Source organism: Crotalus tigris, unplaced genomic scaffold (genome assembly GCF_016545835.1).
Source record: "Crotalus tigris isolate CLP2741 ecotype Arizona unplaced genomic scaffold, ASM1654583v1 scf7180000021486.375087, whole genome shotgun sequence".
NCBI classification, from domain to species: Eukaryota; Metazoa; Chordata; class Lepidosauria; order Squamata; family Viperidae; genus Crotalus; species Crotalus tigris.
The window spans coordinates 213,402-241,270 of record NW_024098534.1 but is presented as its reverse complement, the minus strand read 5'-3'; the positions used below and the strand labels follow the sequence as shown (position 1 = coordinate 241,270).

At 44.8% G+C, this 27,869-nt stretch overlaps 1 protein-coding gene across 4 annotated transcripts in view; it reads right to left on the bottom strand.

Moving 5' to 3' along the window:
- The window catches only part of KIAA1328 (KIAA1328 ortholog), a 207,254-nt gene that overhangs the window by 2,423 nt on the left and 176,962 nt on the right, over positions 1–27,869 (bottom strand). The window lies entirely within an intron of this gene.

The following is a 27,869-nucleotide window of genomic DNA, read 5'->3' as shown; positions in this document are numbered from 1 at the left end:
ATTCCTGAGCCAGCCATGCTGAGGAGAAAGGGAGAGGTTTCCAAGCTGAGCCGTGCTGGCTCAGGAATTCTGGGAGTTGAAGTCCAGGAGTCATAAAAGAGCCAAGGTGGCCTACCCCTGGCCTAGTCTATTAAGCCTGACAGGAGTAGATTATCAGAAACTGGTAGGCCTAGTCCATGGATAGGCAGCCTTGGCTCTTTGATGACTCGTGGACTTCAACTCCCAGAATTCCTGAGCCAGCCACGCTGAGGGGAAAGGGAGAGGTTTCCAAGCTGAGCCATGCTGGCTGAGGAATTCTGGGAGTTGAAGTCCACGCATCATAAAAGAGCCAAGGTTGCCTACCCCTGACCTAGGAGCTTCATGATCTCAAATGGAGTCCTGAGAGATTTTTTTTTCAAAGATGCAATTAAATCCCACCCAGAGCCTGAACCAAAGCCACTCATTAATCATTAATCATGACCTCCAGATCTAATTAAGATGGGCTAGGAATAAACATGCTGTCACAAATACTGTTAGTAAATGTTTATAATGCTTTGGTAAGAACACAGTTGGAATCCTGCATCCAGTTTTGGTCATCACGAGGTAGAAAAGATGTTGAGACTCTGGAAAGAGTGCAGAGAAGAGCAACAAAGATGATCAAGGGAATGGAGGCTAAAACGTATGAAGAACGGCTGCTGGAATTGGGCATATCTAGTTTAATGAAGAGAAGGATGAGGGGGGACATGATAGCAGTCTTCCAATCTGTCAGGGGCTGCCCCAAAGAAGAGGGAGTCAAGCTATTCTCCAAAGCACCTGAAGGCAGGAGAAGAAGCAATGGATGGAAACTGATCAAGGAGAGAAGCAACCTAGAACTAAGGAGAAACTTCCTGACAGTTAGAACAATTAACCAGTGGAACGACCTGCCTCCAAAAGCGGTGAATGCTCCAATACTGGAAGATTTTAAAGAAGAGACTGGACAGCCATTTGTCTGAAATGGTATAGGGTTTCCTACCTGAGCAGGGGGTTGACTAGATGACCTCCAAGGTCCCTTCCAACTGTATTATTCTGTTAATTAACCAGTGGAACGAGTTGCATCCAGAAGTTGTGGGTGCTCCAACACTGGAAGTTTTCAAACAGGGCAGCCATTTGTCTGGAATGTTGTAGGGCAGGGGTAGGCAACCTTGGCACTTTTATGACTCGTGGACTTCAACTCCCAGAATTCCTGAGCCAGCCATGCTGAGGGGAAAGGGAGAGGTTTCCAAGCTGAGCCATGCTGGCTCAGGAATTTTGGGAGTTGAAGTCCACCAGTCATAAAAGAGCCAAGGTTGCCTGCCCCTGGTATAGGGTCTCCTGCTTCAGCAGGGGGTTGGACTAGCAGACCTCCAAGGTCCCTTCCAACTCTGTTAATCTTCTACCACCTGGCTTCCTCATAAATTGGCCCATCTCCAATTTTCTCCAATATCCCCAATTCCCATGTTGCTAGTCCTGGAGGTGATGTTTATAATCAGCTTAGAGGTTGTGTGGAAAGGAGAGAAGGGGGGGGGGAAACCCCTCCAGTTAAAGCCCAGCCATGTCTCTATTTTGGGGGACAAATCACCCTGGAACTACATTTTGCACTAAGCTTTATCTAGGCTTTACAGCATTGCTGCTATGGGGGGGGGGGAATTAAAAGATTTGGGTAGATAACAGGAGCTGCAAATACGGGAAAGATTATTTAAAAGAGCCGCATTGGAAATCAGTTTATTTGACACTGAGGCACCTATCTAGGCAAGAAACAAGGCCGCCCTTATCTGATAGGGAGAAATGTTCCTTTTGGCTATTTAGTGGTTAATCTCTGGATAGAAGAGTTTGTCCTGGCTTGTCAGGTGTCATCACAAAGCCTTTTTGCCTTGAGGCAGCCGGAGATCCTCTTTAAGACCACAAAAAGCCAGTTCCTTCCATATTTATTCCAAAGGAAACATTTAAAGGGAAAGCACCCATTTGCTCTGCTGGAGGAATGATTTTTTTTTTTTTTTTTGCAAACAAAAGCTTCAGGGATTGCAAAGCAATATTCGTCGTCAAGTGGTCAAGTCATTGTGAACTTTGAAAGGGTCAGGTCTGCTCATCCGGATTTCCAGCTCTCCTAGCATAATACGCATATGCATGATCCCCTCCTGCATACAGAATATAGAATAAGAGAATTTAAAGGATCCTGGGAGGTGTTCTAGCCCAGCCTTCTGCTCAAGGCAGGAGAATTTACACCATCCTGGTCAAAAGGCTGCCCAATCTCTTCTTAAAGGAGTCCAGTGGATGGAGCATCCACAACGTCTGGAGGCAAGTTGTTCCACTGTTTAATTTCTCCTTTCAGGAAATTTCTCCTTCGTTCTAGGCTGCTTCTCTCCTTCTCCTGGTTATTTCTTGTCCTTTCTGAAGAAGGTTAGCTCCATGGAGACTTAGGATCCTTGGATCCTTCAAGCGGAGAACTAGGGATATTCTGAAAGATTTAGAACAGTGGTTCTCAACCTGTGGGTCGGGACCCCATTTGGGGTCAAACGACCATTTCACAGGGGTCGCCAAACAAGGCTGTCCGCCGTTTTTCCCCCCTTTTCTTTGGCCACGCCCCTGGCACTCGGTGATGTATAAGTGGTGGGGGGTCACCACAACATGGGGAACTGTATTATGGGGTCGCGGCATTAGAAAGGTTGAGAACCACTGATTTAGAAGATAAGTTACAGAATTCTGTCAGGGAAGAGATGGAGCGTGGGGTCCTTAATGTCTCTGAGATTGGTTGTTTTCTTGCAGACTTTTCATTACCCAACTAGATAGCATCAACAGTGCTACAAGGCAGTGGGGTGTGCGAGGAGGAGGAGGAGGAGGAGGAAGTGGATTTTGCTCTCTGTTTATTCCAATCAACTCAATAAGCCACAGCCCAATCAAGGACCCACCAAGATACTCCTACAACACTGACAGGGCAAGCCAGTTGTATATAAACAGAGAGCACCTCCTTCCCTTCTAGCACTGATGACACTACCTAGTTGGGTCATGAAACGTCTGCAAGAAAACTGCCAAGCTCATAAAGCACCAAGGTTCCTCCTCCTCCTCCTCCACTCTGCAAACCCCACTCCCTTCTAGCACTGATGATGTTACCTAGTCAGGTTATAAAACACCTACGAGAAAACCACCCAAACTCAGAGAGCACCAAGGACACCACCGTTTACATTCATAAGCCTCACCCAGGAAACCTGCTACAAGTCAGCGTGCAGGAGTTTGTGAATGTGCGAGTTGTCTAGGAAACTAATAAGGGGAAAAAGGGTTATTAAATACCATGGCAGAGAAGAAATGCCCGAGGGTTTTGTGTGTGTGTGTGTGTGTGTTTTTCCAAAGCCAACAAATGGAGAAATGAAATCAAATGCACTTTTTTGGGGGGGGGGGGACCAGTGATATGAAATGGCTTCAGTTTGCCAAACAGATCGAGGCTGTGTTTGGGGAAAAATATATATATATCTGACACTGTATTTTGAATATACTCCTGTCAGCGGCTGTCAGTCTAAGTCGCCAAGCTTCAAAAGACGTGACAGTGGCTTTAAAGCTTTAAGCTTTTGCTGCATTATAGTTTTGATTTTTCACCCTCGGCTGAAAGGAGATGGATTTGGCAGGCCTTCAAGCCCCCACTGACATCTGTAGAAGTCAACAAGAACCCTACCACTGAAGGGAAGAATGGAAAAAAAGAAAAAAAGAAAATTAATGAGATTTATCGGCATCATAAATGCTCCAGCAGGAAAGATAGAAGTAGATTTCCTTAAACGGGCGGGTGTCCGGATATTATCTGATCGTCCGTTTTTCACCGTATCTCTTCATTTACACTCTTACAATTTATTCTTCTACTGTAAATGTCTAAAACCCCCCCCCCCCAAAACAACACAAAGAAATCCACGGCTTTGGTTCTCTCAAAAGGTGACGGCATTTCCACGAAGCATTTGCCTAATCCGGCATCGGAGATTAGCAAGGGCACCCCATCTGCTTTTATTTCGTGCTCCCGATGAAATAAAACGGTTTATATGTCAGAAACGGGAGCTTGAAATGTAAAAAAAATAAATAAACTTTGGAGTGATTTACGCACAGAACGTGAATTGCTTCTTGGGTTCAGTGGTTGCAGCCAATTGTTCTGCGTTCCTTGCGCACACCTTAAACGCTTTACAAATAGGGGTAGTTTTTGACTTGCCACAGTTCATTTAGTGACTGTTCAAAGTTACAACAGCACGGGGGAAAAAAGCGACTTAGGATCGTTTTTCACACGGGAGATTTTTAAGAAGAGACTGGACAGCCATTTGTCCGAAATGGTATAGCGTTTCCTGCTTGAGCAGGGGGTTGGACTAGATGTCTCTAAGGTCCCTTCCAACTTTACTATTATTATTATTATTATTATTATTATTATTATTATTATTATTATTATTATTATTATTACTTATGACCGCTGCAGCCTTCCCCAGGGTCGTGGGATCACATGACGTGATCTGAGCCATTGGCATGTATTTAGGACGGTTGCGGTGTCCTGGGTTCACATGATCCCCTTCCACGACCTTCCGACACGCAACATCAAGGGGGGGGGGAAAGCCGGATTCGCTTAACGACCAAGTCTGGTCTTACCAAGTGGCATTAGCTACAAGTCAATGTTTGCTACCTGCCAGCTTCCTGGCACGTATAGATGGCAACTAATGAAGGAGAAAAGCAACCTAGAACTAAGGAGAAATTTCCTGACAGTGAGAACAATCAATCGGCGGAAGGGGCTGCCTCTAGAAGCTGTGGGTGCTCCATCACTGGAGGTTTTTAAGAAAACGCTGGACAGACACTTGTTTGAAATGGCATAAGGTCTCCTGCTTGAGCAGGGGGTTGGACTAGAAGACCGCCAAGGTCCCTTCCAAGTCTGTTATTCCGACTCATTCCTTGTCTTACAACAGGGGGTCTTCAAACTTGGTCCTTTTATGACTTCAAGGAGTGGAAGTCCACACGTCATAAAAGGACCAAGTTTGAAGACCCCTGTCTTACAACCTTCAGCCAACCTGGGTTCAGAGTATGACTTGAGGAGAAGTACAAGGCCTTCTTTGGCGAGATGCAACTCATTTGGGTGTTGTCTATGGAGGTTCTCCAGGTCGCAGTTGTCCCAAAGGTGCTTTTTCAGGAGGCAACTGGACTTCCTTGTTTTTCTTTGAAGACGTTTCGCTTCTTACTCATGAATCGGCTTCTGATCCCATCCTTTGGCCGTTCTTTAGCTAAAACGGTGCTTGGAAAGTAGCAGTCAAGACGCCCGTCAAGAGAACCATCTGAATCAAAGCCAAAACTACCCACACATTTATTCCTCCCTGCCCTTCCCCCACTCCCCCAAACAAGCTTGATTTGTAAATCATCCAGGACTGCCCTCGCGGTAGGCTATGTTTCTGCTTATTAACGTGCACTTTGGAGATCTCCAGTTTACGGGGATGCATTACCCAGCACGCATTGGGCATCAATAATTCAAGGCACCTTCGCTTGGGATTTTAGATCAGAAAAAGACATCCGTGGCCACCCCTACCGTTCTGCACTCTTTCTATTTGCCAGCTTCCTGCTCGTTAATCTTCAGAGTTATCTGGAGAGAAACATACATCAATGAGAGAAAGACCCTGGGTCTCCCACTTTCGAAGTGGGAGGTAAGCCACGATGAAACGCAGGAACTCCAGAAGCCAAAGGGCTGAGGGCTGCGGGAGACAGTTGCTGAATGCACTGTAGTTTTGACGCTAAGGACTGAGTTAACATGTGGTATGTTTTAGCCTCCAGTCCTCTGATCATCTTTGTTGCTCTTCTCTGCACTCTTTCTAGAGTCTCAACATCTTTTTTACATCGCGGCGACCAAAACTGGATGCAGGATTCCAAGTGTGGCCTTACCAAGTAAAGTGGTATTAACACTTCACTTCATTGCTCTGTGTAAAGCTACTCCCGGCATTTGATCCTGGACAGACCTGACACAATGACTGGGATGATTTGTGATGAATAAGAGATCGTGTAGACATTCTACGAGTTAATTACAACAACAGACTATTAACAGAGCGCCTTGAACTTTAACTTGGCAGTTGTTTAACCGGTTAACTAATGTTTTTCTTTCACATATGTAATGTAGGACAGGTCAACTGAGTTGCAAACAGATGTACAACAGTTCGACTTCTTACAACCGTTTGTTTAGTGACCACTGAAAATTACAACAGCACTGAAAATAGGATCGTTTTTTCCTACTTACGACTGTTGCACCATCTCCGTGATCAAGGGAAGGCAGCGTTGGCTCTTTTATGACTCGTGGACTTCAACTCCCAGAATTCCTGAGCCAGCCATGCTGAGGGGTAAGGGAGAGGTTTCCAAGCTGAGACATGTTGGCTCAGGAATTCTGGGAGTTGAAGTCCACAAGTCATAAAGCGGCCTAGGCCTAGGCCAGAGGTAGGCAACCTTGGCTCTTTTATGACTCGTGGACTTCAACTCCCAGAATTCCTGAGTCAGCCATGCTGAGGGGAAAGGAGAGGTTTCCGTGCTGAGCAATGCTGGCTCAGGAATTCTGGGAGTTGAGGTCCACGAATCATAAAAGAGCCCAGGTTGCCTACCCCTGGCCTAGGAGGCTCACCACTTAGAACAGGAGACCTTATACCAGGGGTAGACAACCTTGGCTCTTTTATGACTCATGGACTTCAACTCCCAGAATTCCTGAGCCAGCCACGCTGAGGGGAAAGGGAGAGGTTTCCAAGCTGAGCCATGTTGGCTCAGGAATTCTGGGAGTTGAAGTCCACGAGTCATAAAGCGGCCTAGGCCTAGGCCAGAGGTAGGCAACCTTGGCTCTTTTATGACTCGTGGACTTCAACTCCCAGAATTCCTGAGCCAGCCACACTGAGGGGAAAGGGAGAGGTTTCCATGCTGAGCCATGCTGGCTCAGGAATTCTGGGAGTTGAAGTCCACGAGTCATAAAAGAGCCAAGGTTGCCTACCCCATGGTCATGTTATCGAAAGTCAGGTGCTTAGAAACTCATATTTATCATATAAGAGCCCTGGTGGCACAGTGGTTAGAATGCAGTATTGCAGGCTAATTCTGCCGACTGCCAGGAGTTTGATCCTGACCGGCTCAAGGTTGACTCCGCCTTCCATCCTTCCGAGATTGGTAAAATGAGGACCCAGAATGTTGGGGGGCAAGAGGCTGACTTTGTGAACTGTTCAGACAGGGCTGTAAATCACGGTGAACCAGTATCTAAGTTTAAGTGCTACTGCTATGAGTGACTGGGCAGAGGACATCACTATCCCCCCAAAAAGGTCACAGTCGATGCACGACACAAAATGGCATAAATGCTCTCCTAGCCACAACTGCCACCTGCTCTTCCAATTGTGGGACTAGGAGAACCCCCAAGTTGTATACAACTGACAGGTTGTGTATAGCTGACAAGCTGTGTACAGCTGACAAGTTCAGTGTCTTTCAGTATAAACCGAGAGCAAACTCCTCACCCTACTAGCACTGATGATGTTACCTAGTTGGTAACATGAAATGTCTACAAGAAAACCACCACAGTCAAAGAGCACCAAGGACCCCACAGTCATTTTCCTCCTCCTCCTCCTCCTCCTCCTCTAGCACTGATGATGTTATCTAGTTGGGTCATGAAATGTCTGCAAGAAAGCCACCACAGTCAAAGAGCACCAAGGACCCCACAGTCATTTTCCTCCTCCTCCTCCTCCTCCTCCTCCTCCTCCTCCTCCTCCTCCTCCTCCTCCTCCTCCTCCTCCTCCTCCTCCTCCACTGATGATGTTATCTAGTTGGGTCATGAAATGCTGCAAGAAAGCCACCACAGTCAAAGAGCACCAAGGACCCCACAGTCATTTTCCTCCTCCTCCTCCTCCTCCTCCTCCTCCTCCTCCTCCTCCTCCTCCTCCTCCTCCTTTCTAGTAGCACTGATGATGTTACCTAGTTGGGTCACGAAACGTCTGCAAGAAAACAACCAGGCTCAGAGAGCACCAAGGACCTCACTTTCGTATTAGTATAATTTCTAGGCTTTCCAGACATTCATGCTTCTCTTCAACCCATCACATTTCCATAAGGAAAGGCCACAGCCGTGACAGGTGTCCACCCTCCCCCAGAGAACTTCATTTGGGACAGAGTGAAATCTTGGGGGAAAAAAAAGAATTGCAAATTATCTTGAGGAACATCTGCTGGCTGAAAGATGCCCAAAGCAAGGTCCAGACAAGTACATTTTATCAAGTACTTCTTTAGTGAAAAGGAATAGCAAACCAGAACAAATAGTGATCAATCACAGGATGTTAGTTCAATATGGATGCAGCCAGAGAGCAATTGCTCAATCGCAGTTAACTCTGCAGGCAGGATTCATCCCAAAGAATATAAATTTCAAGTCATATAAAGGACTCTGCAATGATCCATCATTCCCGTGCTTAATTTCTATAATTCTGAAGACATGGCTGATGTGCTCGAAGTATATTTTTTTAATTGCTGAAGTCAGCAAAGAGGAAATCTTGGGAAAGTTCCCAATGAAATACCTAAGGAACAATTTCATTATTAAGAGCCAAAACGAGGGTATTTGATCCTGGACAGATCAGATATAATGATTGGGGTGATTTGTGCTAAGTAATTTACTTTCTACGAGTAAGTTATAGTCACAGATTGTTAACAGAGTGCTTTGAACTTTAACTTTGCTGTTGTTTAACCTGTTAACTATTTTTTCTTTCATATGTGTAATATACGACGGGCCAATTGGATTGCAAATAGACGTGGAAGCGTATAAATTTTGGATCTGCCTTGCAGTCCTAATGTAGTCCTTAGCTGCATTAATAGAGGGAAAAAATCAAGATCATGTGAAGTCTATTCTATAGACTTTACAATGCCTTGGGGTAAGGCCACACTTGGAATATTGCATCCAGTTTTGGTCGCCACAATGTAAAAAAGATGTTGAGACTCCAAAAAGTGCAGAGAAGAGCAACAAAGATGATGAGGGGGCTGGAGGATAAAACATATGAAAAACAGTTGCAGGAATCGGTTATGTCTAGTTTAATCAAAAGAAGAAGTAGGGATGACACGATAGCAGTATTCCAATATTTGAGGGGCTGCCCCAAAGAAGAGGGGGTCAACCTATTCTCCAAAGCACCAGAAGGCAGGCAAGAAGCAACGGATGGAAACTAATCAAGGAGAGAAGAAACCTAGAACTAAGAAGAAATTTCCTGATAGTCAGAACAATTAATCACTGGAAGAGATTGCCTCCAGAAGCTGTAGGTGCTCCAACACTGGGGGGTTTTAAGAAGAGATGTCTGGAATGGGATAGGGTTTCCTGCCTGAGCTGGGGGTTGGACTAGAAGACCTCCAAGGTCCCTTCCAACTCTGTTATTCTCTTAAGGAGGGGAAGCTATTATTGTTGCAATAGATTTGTCGGTGTTCAGCTGGGGGGGAATAATATGCGTTTTTGTTTATTGTCTTTTTTAATTCACATTTTTTTAATGTTTTTGTCTAGTTTTGCTTTGTCTCTTGTCATTTTTTTCCTTTTGTATTTTGCATTTTAATCTTTTCCATAAAATAAAAAAATGAAGTGAAAAAAAGGCAAAGAGGACAGAATCCACCTGTCTGGCATGTAAAAAGAATGGAAGAAACCTATCCGGCGACGTTCTAAACACCAACAAAACAGAAAAAAAAATGCCAAAAAAAAGCAGGAGACAAGTATTTACGTAGCTTTAACAGAAAAAAAGTGACAGTGGAGCCTATGTGGTATCAAAGTAGTGTAATATAGATGGGAGGAGAAATGGGAAAAGGACCCACAGTTTAGAGGCGAAGGTACAGACTTAAAAACTGAGTTCTAGTCCCACCTTAGGCATGAAAGCTGGCTGGCTGACTTTGAGCCGATCACCAGGAGATGGCGAGTTCTAGTCCAGCCTTAGGCGTGCAGGCCAGCCGGGTGACTTTGATCCGATCACCAGGAGATGGCGAGTTCTAGTCCAACCTTAGGTGTGCAGGCCAGCTGGCTGACTTTGAGCCAATCACCAGGAGATGGCGAGTTCTAGTCCAACCTTAGGTGTGCAGGCCAGCCGGGTGACTTTGAGCCAATCACCAGGAGATGATAAGTTCTAGTCCGGCCTTAGGCATGCAGGTCAGCTGGGTGACTTTGAGCCAATCACCAGGAGACGGTGAATTCTAGACACACTGAGCATGAAAGCTGGCTGAGTTATGGGGCCAAACATCAGGAGACGATGGATTCAAGTCCTGCCTTAGGCAGGAAAGCCAGATGGAGGACTGTGCCCAAACAGCCGGGGAACACATCTAATATGGTGGTTTGCATAAATTTGCAGGGCCTCCAGAGTCTCTCTCTCTCTCTGACACACACACACACACACACAAACACACACACACCATGCGCTGAGTTGGAACAATAGGGTGTGAAAATACCCCAGGGTTTGAAATCAGGCTTCCCGACACACCAGTGGTGTCTGTTTTACTCCAGTCACATCAACTTCCTTGCAAGATGCGGAGGGAACCAAGTGAGACAGAAAAGCACCTGTGTAGGTGCAATAATGCGATGACTGTCCCACACTGCCAGTGGGCGTAACTAACCCCCTCATTTTTGGGAAAAAAAGTTCTTGACAAAAAAAAAAAGAGAAGAAGTTTGCGACAAAACCCAAATACAAAACTCTCGTCTAAGTGAAAACTGTATAAAATTCATTCTGATTTGAAAATTGCCGGAAAGAGAGTTTGGTGCAAAGGTCATTTCTGACAAGCCATGCTCGTCAAACCCTACTGATCCAAAATAGCACATGGCCTGTGTGTGTGTGTGTGTCTGAGTGTGTCTGTGTGCGACACGCACCATAGGATTAGGCCTGTGTTCTGTCTGCTGTGCGTTTAATAAAATCGGCAGGGCGCTGAGATGATTATATTCCTCTAACTTTTTACTCATTTCGTTCCAGTGATTTCATTAAGTGAGATGGCGACATCTTTATTAAAAAAAAATAATAATCAAAATTGAAATGTTTCAATAAACCCAATTTTCATTTTAAATAGTCAATGACGGTTTGAGGCAGACGAGGCAAAAATGAACGTTAAAAAAAAAAGCACAATAGCATTAGAGCCTTTGAAGAGCCGATCTTTACCGCTTTTTAATCACTTGTAAGAAAGCCTTGGAGGGGGAAAAAAAAGGATTTTTTTTATTGAGGTTGGTGTTTCAATTTATTGACTTTTAAGAGAGAGAGAGAGAGAGAGAGAGAGAGAGAGAGAGAGAGAGAGACAGAGAGAGAGAGAGACAGAGAGAAAGAGAGAGACAGAGAGAGAGAGAAAGAGAGAGACAGAGAGAGAAAGAGAGAGAGAGAGAGAGAGAGAGAGAGAGAGAGAGACAGAGACAGAGAGAGAGAGAGAAAGAGAGACAGAGAGAGAGAGAGAAAGAATGAGAATTATATATGCATCTTGTAAGAGTACTTTTATTAACTATATCTTTAAAACTTAAGATGCAGGTATAGAAAGAGACAAAGGAAGTATGGCAAAAAATACAAAAAGAATTTGGCATCCAGGAGAAATTGCCAAAAGCGTAAATATTTGTAAAAAAATTAAAATTAAAATAAAATCTGATTCAAAACCACCAGAGTAACCAATTTTCACTTTCTATTGCTAAGGGGGACAGCTGCAGTGAACCTTGCCCCGTTTTACAAACTTCCTCGCCACAGTTGTTAAATGAATCATTGCGTTGTTAAGTACATAACATGTTTGTTAAGTGAATTTGGCTTTCCCATTGACTATGCTTGTCAGAAGGTCACAAAAGGGGACGACGTGATCCCGGGACGCTGCAACTGTCATAAATATGAGTTAATTGCCAAGCGTCTGAGTTTTGATCATGTGACCACGGGAAGGCTGCAACGGTCATAAGTGAGAAAAACGGGCCTAAGTCACTTTTTTCAGTCCCGTTGGAATTCTGGTCACTAAACAAGTAGCTAGCGACAGATTTTATCTTCCTGGGCTCCAAGATCACTGCAGATGGGGACTGCAGCCAAGAAATTAAAAGACGCTTGCTCCTGAAGAGGAAAGCTATGGCAAATCTAGACAGCATACTAAAAAGCAGAGACATCACCCTGCCAACAAAAGTGCGCATAGTCCAGGCCATGGTTTTCCCAGTTGCAATGTATGGCTGTGAAAGTTGGACCATAAGGAAGGCTGAGCGCCAAAGAATTGAGGCCTTTGAACTATGGTGCTGGAGAAGACCCCTACGAGTCCCCTGGACTGCAAGGTGATCAAATCACTCAGTCCTAGAGGAGATCAACCCCGACTGCTCTTTAGAAGGCCAGATCCTGAAGTTGAAACTCAAGTACTTTGGCCACCTAATGAGAAGGAAGGACTCACTGGAGAAGAGCCTAATGCTGGGAAAGATGGAGGGCAATAGAAGAAGAGGACAACAGAGAATGAGGTGGCTGGATGGAGTCACTGAAACAGTAGGCGTGAGCTTCAATGGACTTCAGAAGATGGCAGAGGACAGGCAGGCCTGGAGGAACGTTGTCCATGGGGTCGCAATGGGTCGGACACGACTTCGCAACTAACAACAACAACAACAAAACAAGTAGCTGTAATGAGGACTACCTTATATTGGGAAGAAGGAAATTAAACAGAAAACTATGAGCTGCCCAGAGCGGTGCAGATTTTCCCAAGTGGAAAAAGTAGTGTATGAATTTTAAACCAGGCAAACTCTTTGCATGATGCTTCTCTGAATGAAGTCGTGTTTGCAGAGGGGAGGAATATGCTGCCAACACTTCACGCTCTGGCACAGGACTCCCAACACAATCGCTGGAACATTTTTGACACGCCAGCCTCTTGGCTTAAGCGGAGGGATGTGGAGACGGAAATGATGGCAGCTCGGCATTGGAATGTGCGAGGGGGTGTAACAGGACCACATCTGGGCATGTAAAGAGAGAGGAAGGCCCACTGAAGCTCTCCCTCTCTATGGCTTGGGTTCTGCTTTAAGAAGTAATCTAGGAAAGTTACAAGCCTGGAAAAAGCAGGGATTGGGGAGAGAGAGAACGAGAACAGAGAGAAGGTGCAGAGAGAAAGAAATAGAAAGAGAAAGAGAGAGGAAAGAGAGAAGAGGGAAAGAGAGATAAAGAGGGAGAGAAAGAAAGAGAAAGAGGAGAGAAAGAGATGAAAGAAAGGGAGAGAGGGAAGGAAAGAAAAGAGAAAGAGAGGAAAGAAAGGGAGGGAGACAGGGAAAGAAAGAAAGAAAAAGAGAAAGAAGAGAATGAGAGGAAGGAAAGAGAGGGAAGGAGAGAAAGAAAGAAAAAGAGAAGAGTGAAAGGGAAAGAGAGGAACTTGTTTGTTTTCTTGCAGAGGTTTCATTACCCTAACTAGGTAACATCATCAATAGAGGAAAGAGAAAGAGAGAGAAACAAAGAGGAGGAAAAGAGAAAGAGAGAAGAAAAGATAAGAGAGGAGGGAAAGAGAGAAAGAGAAAGGAGAAAGAGGAGAGAAATAAAGATAAGAGAAAGAGAAAGACAGAGAAGGAAAGAGAAAGAGGAGAAAGAGAGAAAGAGAGAAAGAGGAGAGAAAAAGAGAAAGAAAGAGGAAAGAGAGAGAAAGAAAGAGGAGGGAAGGTGAAAAGGAAGGAAAGAGAAAGAGAGGAGAGAGAGAAAGAGAGGGAGCAGGGAAGTCATACATATATCCATTGTATTGCGTGGCATCACTTCGGTCAAACAGAAAGATACTTGCCCTGATTGACATATAACCAGCATCCCCTTGGTCACGTGATGAGAATTCAGCTGCTTGGCAACTGGCTCGTATTTGTGATGGTTGCATTGTCCCAGGATCACATGATCCCCTTTTACACGACCCTCTTTTCACGTGCAAAGTCAAAGGGGAAGCAACTGTGGGGCTAACTCAGGGGTAGGCAACCTTGGCTCTTTTATGACTCCTGGACTTCAACTCCCAGAATTCCTGAGCCAGCCACGTTGAGGGGAAAGGGAGAGGTTTCCAAGCTGAGCCATGCTGGCTCAGGAATTCTGGGAGTTGAAGTCCACGAGTCATAAAAGAGCTAAGGTTGCCGACCCCTGGCCCAGTCTATTAAGCCTGACAGGAGTAGATTATCAGAAACTGGTAGGCCTAGTCCACGGGTAGGCATCCTTGGCTCTTTTATGACTCGTGGACTTCAACTCCCAGAATTCCTGAGCCAGCCACGCTGAGGAGAAAGAGAGAGGCTTCCAAGCTGAGCCATGCTGGCTCAGGAATTCTGGGATTTGAAGTCCACAAGTCATAAAAGAGCCAAGGTGGCCTACCCCTGGACTAACTTAACAACTGCATTGCTTCACTTAACAGCTGCAGCAAAAAAGGGGGGCAAAGCTCACTTAACAAGTGTCTTGATTAACAACAGAAATTTTGGCCTCAACTGTGGCCGTAAGTCAAAAACTACCCACAGATTTTTCTCTTTTAAGCCTTGGCCTGTTGTGAAACCAGAACTCATTTACCCCTCGGGAGTTTAGTAGCCGCAAAATCTTCTACCCGCCGACGAGGCGCAACGCAACACACACACACACACACACGTCGAGACACTACACAAGGCATCCCACGGGGCTCCTTTAAAAGGGGTTAAGCCAGCTTTCTATTGTGTGATTTATGCTGCATTTTCCTGGGATTATTCTCAGCAGCTCCGGAGTCATAATCAACTTATTGTCACACACCGCTGAGTGACGGAAACCTTGCCCAAACCCCGCCAGAAATTTTGACAGGCGCTCAGATGCACTCTACAATCCCAGGAGACACCGCATTTTAATATAAAAATCCTATCAGGGTGGCAGAGCTGACTGCGGAATCGCAAACAAAATTGCTGGAAAGACAAGGAGCCGAAAGGCGAAAATCTTCCAAAAACATCCCAGCGGAAAATTTGGGGGAGGGGGGGGAGAAGAAGAAGAAAATAAAAAAAGAGATCAAAAAGACTCAGATCCAATGTTAGATTAATGCAAATATCTGCCTGCCGGCAAGTGTACTATTTGATTAAACTGGCATACATCAAGTACAATTAGAAAGGTTATTTATAACTAAAAAAAATACATAATTCTGTATTTTAATGAGGGTGACAATTACAGCCGACAGTTGCTAATTAACATTAATCTCTTGGCACTGAAAGGCAGGGAGCTTTTCACAGAATTCGGTTCTCTAAGCAATGGACACAATCCCCCCCCCCCCATGCCAAAATGGAGAATGACAGGCTGGTTGGCTGCACAAATTGCCATCTTGATGCACAAAAGGTTTCTATTCAACACAAAGACATTTCTTCCTGGTCCGTCTACAAAAAAACAAAAACAAAAAAAACCACAAAACAGACAATTTGCCCTTTTTGATTCCTGACGGAGAAGCTGAATTTTGATGATGGTGGGACGTGCCATGTCCTAGAATTCTGAATTTCTTTCTACAGGCTCTTAATTTTCTGTCCTCTTAAAAAGAGAACTAATTTAAATTAAGGAGAAATTTCTTGACAGTGGGAACAATGAATCAGTGGAACAACTTCCCTCCAGAGGTTGTGGGTGCTCCATCACTGGAGTTTTTTACGATGAGACTGGACAACTATTTATCTGAAATGGTTGGACTAGAAGACCTTCAAGGGTCCCTTCCAAATCTGTTATTCTGAGAAAGGGACAAAAGAGAGGCCACGCACACTAGTGCTTTTGGAGAGTCCCAAAGAAGCTTTGAGACCATCTCCAGCAGCATCAGCCACCACAACCAGGAAGAATTCTTCAATCTCTTTGAGATTTTTCAGAAGCATCTGCCAAGTTCAATAGTGTTGTCTTCTACCAACTTCTCCATTCCACTGGTTAGATGAATGATTGCGGGAATTAAATAGGTCCAGTCCAGGGATCTTCAAACTTGGCCCTTTGATGACTTGTGGACTTCAACTCCCAGAATTCCTCAGCCAGGCACGCGTGCCTGGCTGAGGAATTCTGGGAGTTGAAGTCCACAAGTCATCAAAGGGCCATGTTTGAAGACCCCTGGTCTAGTCTAAAGAAGAGAAGGGTGACATGCTAGGTGTCTTCCACTATTTGAGGGGCTCCAACGAAGAAGAGGGGGTCCACCTAGCCTCCAAAGCATCAGAAGGCAAGACAGGAAGCAACGGATGAAAACAAATAAAGGAGAGAAGCGAACTGGAACTAAGAAGAAATTTCCTGACAGTGAGAACAATCAACCAGTGGATTGACTTGCCTCCAGATGTTTTTAAGCTTTTAAGAAGAGATTTGGACAGTCATTTGCCCAGGATGGTACAGGGTCTCCTGCTTGAGCAGAGGGTTGGACTATAAGGCCTCCAAGGTCCCTTCCAACTCTGTTAGCCTATTCCTCCACGGAACACACTTTGTGGATTAGAACTACAATTTTAAGTGCCTGAGTAGAAAAACTTTAAGTGAGCTCTCTCTCTCTCTCTTTTTTTTTTGGGGGGGGGGGTGTGATCTCCTCTGGAGGAATCCAACCCCAAAAACCTCTTGATGAGACTACGAGTCAGTGGCCAAGCGTCTGAATTTGGATCACCTGACCCTAGGGATGCTGCCGCGGTCATAAGTCTGTAAAATGGTCATCAGTCACTTTTTTCAGTTGCTGTTGTAATTTCGAACGATCACTAAACCAACTGTTGTAAGTCGAGAATTAACCTGTAAAAATAAATATCTTAAACAAACAAATAAATAAATAGAAGAACTTCAGTGTATTAATAATAATAATAATAATAATAATAATAAAATTGTAAGCAAGAACTGGTGGGATCATAAAATAGAGAAAGTCATAGAAAATGATAAAATTAAACTGCTCTGGGACTTCAGAATTCAAACAGACAAGAACCGCCACATAATGCTCTGGACTTAACAATTGTCGATAAGAAAGACAAAAAAGTCTGGATAGTGAACGTGGCAGTGCCTGGAGACAGCAGAATAGACGAGAAAGAACTGGAGAAGATAACAAAATACAAAGACCTACAAATAGAAATGGAAAGACTGTGGCAAAGGCAAGCAAGGGTGATACCAATAGTAATAGGCGCCTTGGGTGCAATTCCAAAACAACTGGAACACCATTGGCATTGACAAATTCGCCATTAGTCAATTGCAAAAGGCGGCCTTACTAAGAACTGCTTCCACCCTGCGACGAGATCTGTAATACCATCAAACATCCACATCTGCCTATCCCAGGTCCTTGGTAAGGACTCGATAGGTAGACAAAAATGCCAAATACAGTCTGAACATCTGGCTGACTGTGCGATTAATAATAATAATAATAATAATAATAATAATAATAATAATAATAATAATAATAATAGAGTTAGAAAGGACCTTGGAGGCCATCTAGTCTAACCCCCTGCTCAAGCAGGAAACCCTAAAGCATTTCAGACAAATGGCTGTCCAGTCTCTTCTTAAAAACTTCCAGTGTTGGAGCATTCACCTCTTCTGGAGGCAGGTTCTTCCACTGGTTAATTGTTCTAACGGTCAGGAAGTTTCTCCTTAGTTCTAGGTTGCTTCTCTCCTTGATTAGTTTCCATCCGTTGCTTCTTGTCCTGCCTTCTGGCGCTTTAGAGAATAGCTTGACTCCCTCTTCTTTCCCTAAAGGATTGTCCTCCATAAAAGCAGAAAGAGGGAAGAGAGGACCAGTTTACCAAGGCACTGCATTCCATCCGTTGCTTCTTGTCCTGCCTTTAGGTGCTTTGGATAATAGCTTGACTCCCTCTTCTTTGGGACAGCTCCTGAGATATTGGAAGACTGCTATCCTTTCCCCCCTTGTCCTTCTCTTTGTTAAACTAGACATACCCAATTCCAGCAACCGTTCCTTATATGCTTTTGCCTCCAGTCCCTTAATCATCTTTGTTGTTATTCTCTGTACTCTTTCTAGAGTCTCAACATCTTTTTTTACATCACGGTGACCAAAACTGGATGCAGTTTTTGGAGGCTGACACACTGGGCAAAACTGATTTGAGTGGCAAAACTAACTTTTCCACCACCATCATCTCTAGAATTTAAACCTATGGGCACATATGACCATGTAACCATGCATGATATGAAAGTGAGATAAATTCCATATTTATCAGGGGGAGTGCGAGAGAGACACCTCGTTCCTGCACAACCCAGTTTGCCGGCAAAAAAAAAAATCAGGATAAGCGGTATTAATGTCCTGTGGTCAGTATTATTGAACCTCCAAAGCAATAAACTAGGAGTCGATAAATATTACATTTGCAACGTAGTTAACATTCTCTCCACTGTCTCTGGCACTTATTACACATTGTAACCGCAAGTCTACAATACATTATTCATATCTGGGGTGTCAGGGAGTGATGGATTGCTGTAAGAGAGGCTGTCCTTTAAATAAATCAACAAATAAAAATGCAAATGTTAACATTTTACAGCCACAACTTTTCGCCCCTGCCCTGAATGGGGGAACGAATGAAAATTTTCACATTCTATGGGCAGCAAGCAGAGGGAACAATTAATAACATACACAGTGAATAAGAGAGATTAATTTGCCGGTGTCTGCTTTGATCACTTGCATATGGAACTGTATCGGACTTTTCGGGATGATAGTTCTTCTATCAACCTTCCCTGATATCATGTGAAGCGTTCCTCAAGATCACACAATGTGTTGATACCGCTTTATAAAGCCTTGGAATACTGCATCCAGTTTTGGTCACCATGACATCAAAAAAAGATGTTGAGACTCCAGAAAGAGTGAAGAGAAGAGCAACAAAGATGATTAGGTGGCCGGAGGCTAAAAGATACAAAGAATGATTGCAGGAATTGGATATGTCTACTTTAATGAAAAGAAGGACTGGGGGGACATAATAGCAGTGTTCCAATATTTGAGGGGCTGCCACAAAGAAGAGGGGGGTCCACCTATTCTCCAAAGCACCTGAAGACAGGACAAGAAGCAACGGATGGAAACTAATCAAGGAGAGAAGCAACCTGGAACTAAGAAGAAATTTCCTGACAGTGAGGACAATAAAATCAGCGGAACGACTTGCCTCCAGAAGTTGTGGGTGCTCCAACACTGGAAGTTTTTAAGAAGAGACTGGAGAGACATTTGTATGGGATGTCCTTCCTGAGCAGGGGGTTGGACTAGAAGACCTCTGAGGTCCCTTCCCAACTCTGTTATTCTATTCTATCCACTGTCCCTGTCACGAGGGTTTATTATTTTCCCCCCTGAAACAGTTTAAAAAGTTCCATTTCAATGTCACGTTGCATATTGAGAAAGGGTGTTTTGTCCCAAGATCCATCTGGCTCTACAGAGACTATGCTTTAGTGGAGAACCTGCCACTTAAAAAGTCAAAAACTCATTTAGTTATCCGAGGCGCCACAAATCTCAACAGCGGCAACTCTGCACAGCTATTTCACATTTTTTATTTACTGCAAAGTGTTTAGTTGAAAGGATCTGGAGGGATAATATTGCATGGTGGACCATATTCAATATGCAGCTCGGGGCCCAGGCATATTACATCAAATAGTAATTGGTTTAAAAGTCCCCTAATGCCCATCTACCTGATCAGAGATATGCTGGGAAAGGCTTGCCATTCTTCCTAACAACCCCAGAACGCAAATCTGCCCGATGTAATTTGAGGGGATTTTCCCCCCACCCCCCCAAAACTCTCAAAGGATACCCCTGCTGCGACACTCTCAAAGTGTGTGTGTGTTGGTTGCTTAATAGGAGCATTACAGGAGATTGCAAGACACGGAAGTCACATTTGCAGACGGTGGAAAAGTGGAATGATTTGGGGCAGTGTTACTCAATCCTGGCTGGGGAATTCTGGGAGTTGAAGTCCACACATCTTAAACTCGCCAAGGTTGAGAAACACCGATTTAGAGAATCCCAGATGATTCTGATCAAGGGTAGGCCACCTTGGCTCTTTTATGACTTGTGGACTTCAACTCCCAGAATCCCTGAGCCAGCATGGCTCAGCTTGGAAACCTCTCCCTTTCCCCTCAGCGTGGCTGGCTCATGAATTCTGGGAGTTGAAGTCCATGAGTCATCAAACAGCCAAGGCTGCCTACCCGTGGACTAGGCCTACCAGTTTCTGATAATCTACTCCTGTCAGGCTTAATAGACTAGGCCAGGGGTAGGCAACCTTGGCTCTTTTATGACTGGTGGACTTCAACTCCCAGAATTCCTGAGCCAGCATGGCTCAGCTTGGAAACCTCTCCCTTTCCCCTCAGCATGGCTGGCTCAGGAATTCTGGGAGTTGAAGTCCACCAGTCATAAAAGAGCCAAGGTTGCCTACTTCTGGGTTACATAAAAGGACCCAAATTACAGGTGAATTTTAACTGGGGAATTGGAAACGTCTTTGCTTAGGAAACCAAAGACAGATGTGGTTGTTCAGGCCTGGACACACAAAAGCACACAAGGAGTCTCCGACTTACGACCATCCATTTAATGACTGTTACATTAATGTACAGATAGTCCTTGACTTAACAACAGTTCACTTAGTGACCGTTTGAAGTCACAGCGCTCCTGAAAATGTGACCCTCCTGTTGGACAGTGGTTAGAATGCAGTATGGCAGGCTGACTCACTGCTCCCTGCCAGTAGTTCGATCCTGACCGGCTCAAGTTTGACTCAGCCTTCCATCCTTCCAAGGTTGGTAAAGTGAAGACCCAGATAGATAGATAGATAGATAGATAGATAGATAGATAGATAGATAGATAGATAGATAGATAGATAGGTGATGGATGGATGGATGGAGAGCCCTGGAGGCGCAGTGATTAGAATGCAGCATTGCAAGCTAATTCTGCCAACTGCCAGCAGTTCGATCCTGATCGGCTCAAGATTGACTCAGCCTTCCATCCTTCTGAGGTCTGTAAAATGAGGAGCCAGATTGTTGGGGGCCAGAGACTGACCCTGTAAACCACTTAAAAAGGGCTGTAAAGCACTGTGAAGTGGTACATAGATCTAAGTGCTAGCTAGCTAGCTAGCTAGCTAGCTAGCTAGGTAGGTAGGTAGGTAGGTAGATGGTAGATAGATAGATAGATAGATAGATAGATAGATAGATAGATAGATAGACAGACAGACAGACGGATATAGAGCCATGATGGCGCAGTGGTTACAATGCAGCATTGCTGGCTAACTGTGCCCAAACTGCCAGCAGTTCGATCCTGACCTGCTCAAGGTTGACTCAGCCTTCCATTCTTCCGAAGTCCATAAAATGAGGACTCAGATCGTTGGGGGGACAATATGCTAACTCTGTAAACCACTTAGAAAGGGCTGTAAAGCACTATGAAGCAATATCTAAGTCTAAGTGCTATTGCTGCCTAACGGCTGTCTCAGGAAGTGCCAGATAGCCTTTAAAAGCAATTGGCCTGGCCTTTTCTGGGAAACGTAATTAGCTCCTTTGAATAAGCTCTGCTGAAGTTGCTTATGTTTACTAATAGGAGGAAATAATAAGGATGTTTTAGTTAAGTTCTTTGTTTCACAAACAAAACGTGACTCCTTTGTAATTAGCTTGTATTTCCTCACTTAGTGTAACTAATAAAGTATAAAGGGCTGAATGGCTGAACCAATGAACAAGCCTTGTGGGAGGACCCATCTTTGTTTGATTGAACAAACATGTCACTCAAGAGAGAATTGGGATCTTCCTCTTTGTGCACACCAGGCCCGACCTAGAGAGTGTGCAAGGCACATCAGGGCAGTGGTGGTGAACCTATGGCACGCGTACCAGAGGCGGCACTCAGAGCCCTCTCTGTTGGCATGGGTACCGCCGCCACCAGCAGCAGGTCCATCAGGCCGCCCCCACCGCCCACAGCAGGAGCCCTGCCCAGCACAAAGGAGACGAAGCAGCCAACTAGCAAGGTAGAGCAGAGGTCACCAACCACTGTCGATTGGTGGACTGGAAGAAAAGGGAGGGGAAGCATTTTACATGCTGTGAGCATACATGCGCTGCAAATGGGTCGGGGCTAGTGCCTGCGTGATACTCACTAGCCCTGCCCCGTTCTTGCATGGTGCAGCGCCTTGTATCTGCAACCCGCAGCGCGGCAGCCGCTGTTTTTGCCTCTTGTGGCACGGTGGCCCATTTTTATGCCCCCGGGTTTTGCGTGCCAGAGGTGGCACTCAGAGGTGCCTCCCTGCCCCCCCCCCCAAAGGACACCACAATGCTGATGCAGCCCTGGAACTTTTCAATAAATAAGTGGCTTTTGGGTTGCAGTTTGGGCACTCGGTCTCTAAAAGGTTCGCCATCACTGCATTAGGATCTTCAGAGCCCTTGAATCTGTGCCTGCTTCTCTCTTTCCCAAGCTAGGTTTCCCTCTGCTGTTGGTGTGGGTTAGGGCTTTGCACAACAGCTACCTTGACGTGATCTGCTAGAACTTTAAATTAGCCAAAGGTAAATTACAAACTCAATTGATCCCATCGCTCTCTCCCTCGCCTTCCTCTTAAGGCTCCGGTGTAGTTCAGCAAGATTTGGTCCCTTGCAAAACAAACCGCGAGGATTTAACCATTAAGTGTGGCTTATAACAAACCTGCTGACAGATCTTTGACTTTAGTGGCACCCCGGCAGCTATAATTCTCCATATTGATTCATTTAGTTAGTTAAACCTGCAATCTAAGCTTATAACCCACCCCGGTGATAAATGGAGACTGACCTGCTGCCCAAGCAGGTTTGGCTGATGAAGAATAGGATGGGTTGAGGGTCTCGCACGGAAATATACTTGCCCATTTACCATTTTCAATTAGAGAAGCCCCTGAGTAAGGAGAAAGCCGAGCACAACTTTTTAACCTGGTCAATTAAACTAACATGGGGCACTAGGGAGAGCGGAGGAAGAGACGGAGAAAATATATTCATACACAACAGATGTTTTGGAAGTCTGGCTTAGCAATCACTTTGATCTATCCCATCCCATCTTATAGAGCTGGAAGGGACCTTGGAGGTCTTCTAGTCCAACCATCTGCTCAAGCAGGATGGAACAAGGAGTCCTTGTTCCATCCTGGATAAATGGTTGTCCCATCTTTTTTCTTTTTCTTTTTTTTTTAAAAAAATTATTTTCATTTTTCAATACATTTAATACTTTCAATACATTATATATAAAAATAAAAATTAAAAAAAATACTTTTAAAATAAGACCTTAGGTGTTGCTCGTCTATCTCCCCCCCCACTGCATCCACCCTCTCAACCTTCCTTCCTTCTTTCCTACTCCCTCTCTCCTCTCATCTCCTCTCTCTCCCCTCATCCCTTTCTCCCATCCAACTTCCTTCCATCCCTTCCTCTTCCCCTCTCATCCCTCTTGTCCCGTCTTTTCTTTTTTTTTTATTGAAAATTTTTAAGTTTTACAAAACAATTCCCTTCCCCAAACCCTCCCAACCCTCCCATACCCTCCCCCAACCTTCCCAGAGCTGAAATACAGGCTTAGTTAAAATTTTTAAGAAAAAAATCTTAAAACACATATAAACTATAAGCAAATCTGAAGACATTAATTAAACAAATTATAAAATAGTTAACAACAATATATAAAAAGAAAATACAAGAAGGAAGGAAAAAAGAAACAGAAAAAGAAAAAATCAAATAAGAAGATAAAAAGAAATAAAAAGAAAATTAAAAAAATGTCTATAAAATATCTTAAATTTTAAATATAAATTATTCAAAAACTAAATAATATTTTTTTATATCCAGCTTATATTGTATGAAATCTATCCATTTTTTCCATACCAGGAAATACTTCTCTTGCGGTTGATCTTTCAAGAAAGCCGAAATTTTTGCCATTTCCGCCAAATAAGAAACTTTAAGAAACCACTCTTGCAAAGTAGGCAAAGATTCCTTCTTCCAACATTGCCCTACTAGCAACCTGGCCGCTGTAATTAAATTTAACATCAATATAATCTCTTTACTATTACAATCAGAAACAATACCTAACAAAAACAATTGTCCCATCTTTTCTTGAAGATCTTCGATGATGGAGCTTCAGGAGGTAACTTGTTCCATTGATTGATTGTTCCCATTGTCAGGAAATTCCTCCTGATTTCCAGGTTGGATCACCCTCGGAGGAGCTTCCACCCCTGGCTTCTTGTCCTGCCCTCAGGTGCCATGGAGAATAAATCAACCCCCTGTTCGCTGTGACAAGTGATGGAAGACGCTATCATGTTTTCTCCTAATCCAGGGGTGTCAAACTGCCAGCCCGCAGGCCAGACGCGTCATCGTAAAACCATGCCCACCCCATTACTGGCAATGGCAAAAAAACTCTGATACGTAGTCCGATGTCACTTGACATTGTGAGTTTGACATGTCTGTCCTAATCCTTCTCTTCATTAGGTTAGAGACAGATCCAGTTCCCTTAGCCATTCATGGAACACCGCATTCAATTCTGGTCACCGTGAAACAGAAAAGAAGCTGATCCAATACCACTTTACAAGGCCTTGGTAAGGCCACATGTGGAATACTGCATCCAGTTTTGGTCACCACAATGTAAAGAAGATGTTGAGACTCTGGAAAGAGTGCAGAGAAGAGCAACAAAGGTGATCGGGGACTGGAGGCTAAAACATATAAGGAACGGTTGCTGGAATTGGGTATGTCTAGTTTAATGAAGAGAAGGATGAGGGGGGACATGATAGCAGTGTTCCAGTATCTCAGGGACTGCCCCAAAGAAGAGGGAGTCAAGCTATTCCCCAAAGCAACAGAAGGCAGGACAAGAAGCGACGGATGGAAACTAATCAAAGAGGGAAGTAACCTAGAACTAAGGAGAAACTTCCTGATAGAACAATTAATCAGTGGAACAACCTGTCTCCAGAAGTCGTGAATGCTCTAGATTCTAGAACTACAAGTTTTTAAGAAGAGATTGGGCAACCATTTGTCTGAAATGGTATAGGGTTTCCTGTCTGAGCAGGAGGTTGGACTAGAAGACCTCCAAGGTCCCTTCCAACTGTGTTCTTCCGTTCTGTTCTGTTCCGTTCCGTTCTGTCCCATCCCATCCCATTCCATTCTATTCTCAACTTGCCTAGCTGAGGAATTCTGGGAGTTGAAGTCCACAAGTCATAAAAGGACTAGGTTTGAAGATCCCTGGCTTAATGGCTGTGTGATTCGCTTAACGACTACTGTGAAAAATATCAAAAAAAAGATCCAGCCGCATCCAGTCGCACGGGTGCCTCAACTTACAACCACCAGGACCTATGACAGGATATCTGGGCCTCATTGTACTTGTCAGCTGAGGACTAGCTACATCGCAGAAATGCCCAATGCTGGTGGTTGCAGCCGATTATGTAGATAATCTCAGGGGCTGCCATAAAGAAGAGGGAGTCAAGCTATTCTCCAAAGCACCTGAAGGCAGGACAAGAAGCAACGGGTGGAAACTAATCAAGGAGAGAAGCAACCTAGAACTAAGGAGAAACTTCCTGACAGTGAGAACAATTAACCAGTGGAACAGCCTGCCTCCAGAAGCAGTAAATGCTCCAACACTGGAAGGTTTTAAGAAGAGACTGGACAGCCATTTGTCCGAAATGGTGTAGGGTTTCCTGCCCGAGCAGGGGGTTGGACTAGATGACCTCCAAGGTCCCTTCCAACTTTACTATTATTATTATTATAACTCAAACCAAGACCCAGAGATCAAATTCTCTCCTGATCCGTTTGGATATACAGATAGGCCTCAACTTACGACCACAATGGAGCCTGCCCACCACTGCCCTCACTCGTGACGGTTGCAAAACGGGTCGGTTCTGTGACCGACCTAATCTTATGGCTTTTTCCGGCAGCAGCTGTGAAGTGAAAATCACCGCAGTTATTAAGCGAATCCATGGTCACTAAACAAACAGCCAGGGTTGTTAAGTGAACTAATGGTTCGTGGTGGCTGTTTTTGTTGTGATTCCTCGCCAGCCTGTAGACCCGGCAGCTGAGTCTGAGGAATCAGAGAAGGAGGAGGAGGGGCCTGGAGTGACATCAGAGTCAGAGGAAGGATCTGAGGAGCTCCAAGACTTACAGTCGGACAAGGAGCCTGGCCCCTCTACCTGCGCTCAGGCTGAGACACAACTGTGCCGAAAGTCTGAGTTGGACAGTGATGAAGAACAGCTGGGAGATATCCAGAATGCACGAATGCGCAGGCAAGAGAAGCGAGTAGGACAGAGGAATGCAATGGGGCGGCTCCAAAGGCAAAGGAGAAAGCATTAGGAAGCCACGCCTTGGCTAAATTATAAAAGGGAAGGTGTGGGAGGTGCTGGTTGCCGTGTTGAGGATCGAGTTTCTGTGGACTGTGTTTGTTTGCCTTGGACATTGACTCAGGTCTGTGAGAATACAAGGGGATTGTTTTTTCTTGCAGTTCCTGCCTGCTTGTTGGAAGAGGGGTTTCTCCTTGTGAGCATAACAAGGACTCACATAGGCTGGGACAGAACAGTTTTGCAGAAAACAGGATGTAAATGCGGACCACCGTTGCAGTCACTTGACCACAGGGGGTGGGCGGGGGGGTCATAAGTAACTCCCAGATAGGTCTGTCAGAATTTCGAATGGTTCCTAAGTGACAGGTCATAAATCAAGGACTACCTGTGTCAACTCTCAAATTCCCAAATGTTTCTTAAAAGCCAAATGGGAAATAAAAAAAGGCAATTTTTAAAGTGTCGTTCAGACTGCCTTTCACCAACCTAGCAGACAGCGAAAAGAAATGTCTTGGAGCGCAACTACTTTGCTATCTGGGAAATTAATTTCCAGAAGTATATTTTTCATTACTCATTTATTACAAATCCAATGAAATTAATATTGTCGCAGGCAATTTAAGGCGCTGGAAGAAAGGAGAGGTTCAGTTTGAGTTCAGAGGCAGCCGCACGTCATCTGCAGGAGGTGGAGTCAAGAGAGGAATCAGCCCTGAGCCCTTAGCATTCCCACAAACAGGGTTAAGTCCGAACTTCCTTGAATTCCATTTCTTATCAAGTGCCAGTTTAGTGCTGACCGTTATTGTGCTGACTCGATTGTTCCGTTTAAGCATGAACAATAAAATTGCTCAACTGGAGCTTAACATGTGGTCCTGATTCTTCGCAAGGGAGGGAGGGAGGAAGGGAGGAAGGTGGGAATGAGAAGGAGGGAAGGAGGGAGGGAGATGGGAATAAGGAGGGAGGGGGAGGGAAGAAAGGAGATGGGAATGAGAAGGAGGGAGGGAGGGAGATGGCAATAAGGAGGGAGGGAAGGAAGGAAGAAAGCAAGGAAGGGAGGGAGGACATGGGAATGAGAAGAGAGGGAGATGGGAATAAGGACGGAAGGAAGGAGATGGGGAATAAGGAGGAAGGGAGGGAGGGAAGGAAGTAAGGAAGGAGATGGAATGAGAAGGAGGGAGGGAGGAAGGATGGGAATGGGAAGGAGGGAGGGAGTGAGGGAGGAAAGGAGATGGGAATAAGGAGGGAGGGAAGGAAGGAGATGGGAATGAGAAGGAGGGAGAGAGGGAGGAAGGAAAGTGGGAATGAGAGGGAGGGAGGGAGGTGTAGGAGATGAGGCAGAGTTTGGGGGGCAGAGTCAAGAGACGAATCAGCCTGGAATCATTACGTTCCCACAAGTAGTTCAAGTCCAACTCCTCTTGAATTCCATTGACTCTTACCTAGCACCAATTTAGTGCTAGCCGCTAGTTGATTAGATTGTGTTTAGGCATGAGGAATAAATCAGATTAACTGCCGCTAAACATGTATTCCTGATGCTTTGCGCCTGACACATCAAGCACAGGTGACCAGCGAGGGCCATCCAGGATTAATCTGGGCTTATCTCCAAATACTGCCCCAGTGGCTGCTAAAAGCCTTCTGATGCCATCGTTCTACATTCATCACTATTTTGTACCCAGCATCCTTAAGATCACCTATGATATTTAGTTTAGTCTTTTCCACAGGCTAAACGATGGAAAAACCAGTCTTAGTTATTGGAAGGACCCCGAATGGGAAAGGCTGATTTGGCTTGTTTTACATCAGATCTACATAGTGTCAAACGGGCAGACTTGGCAAG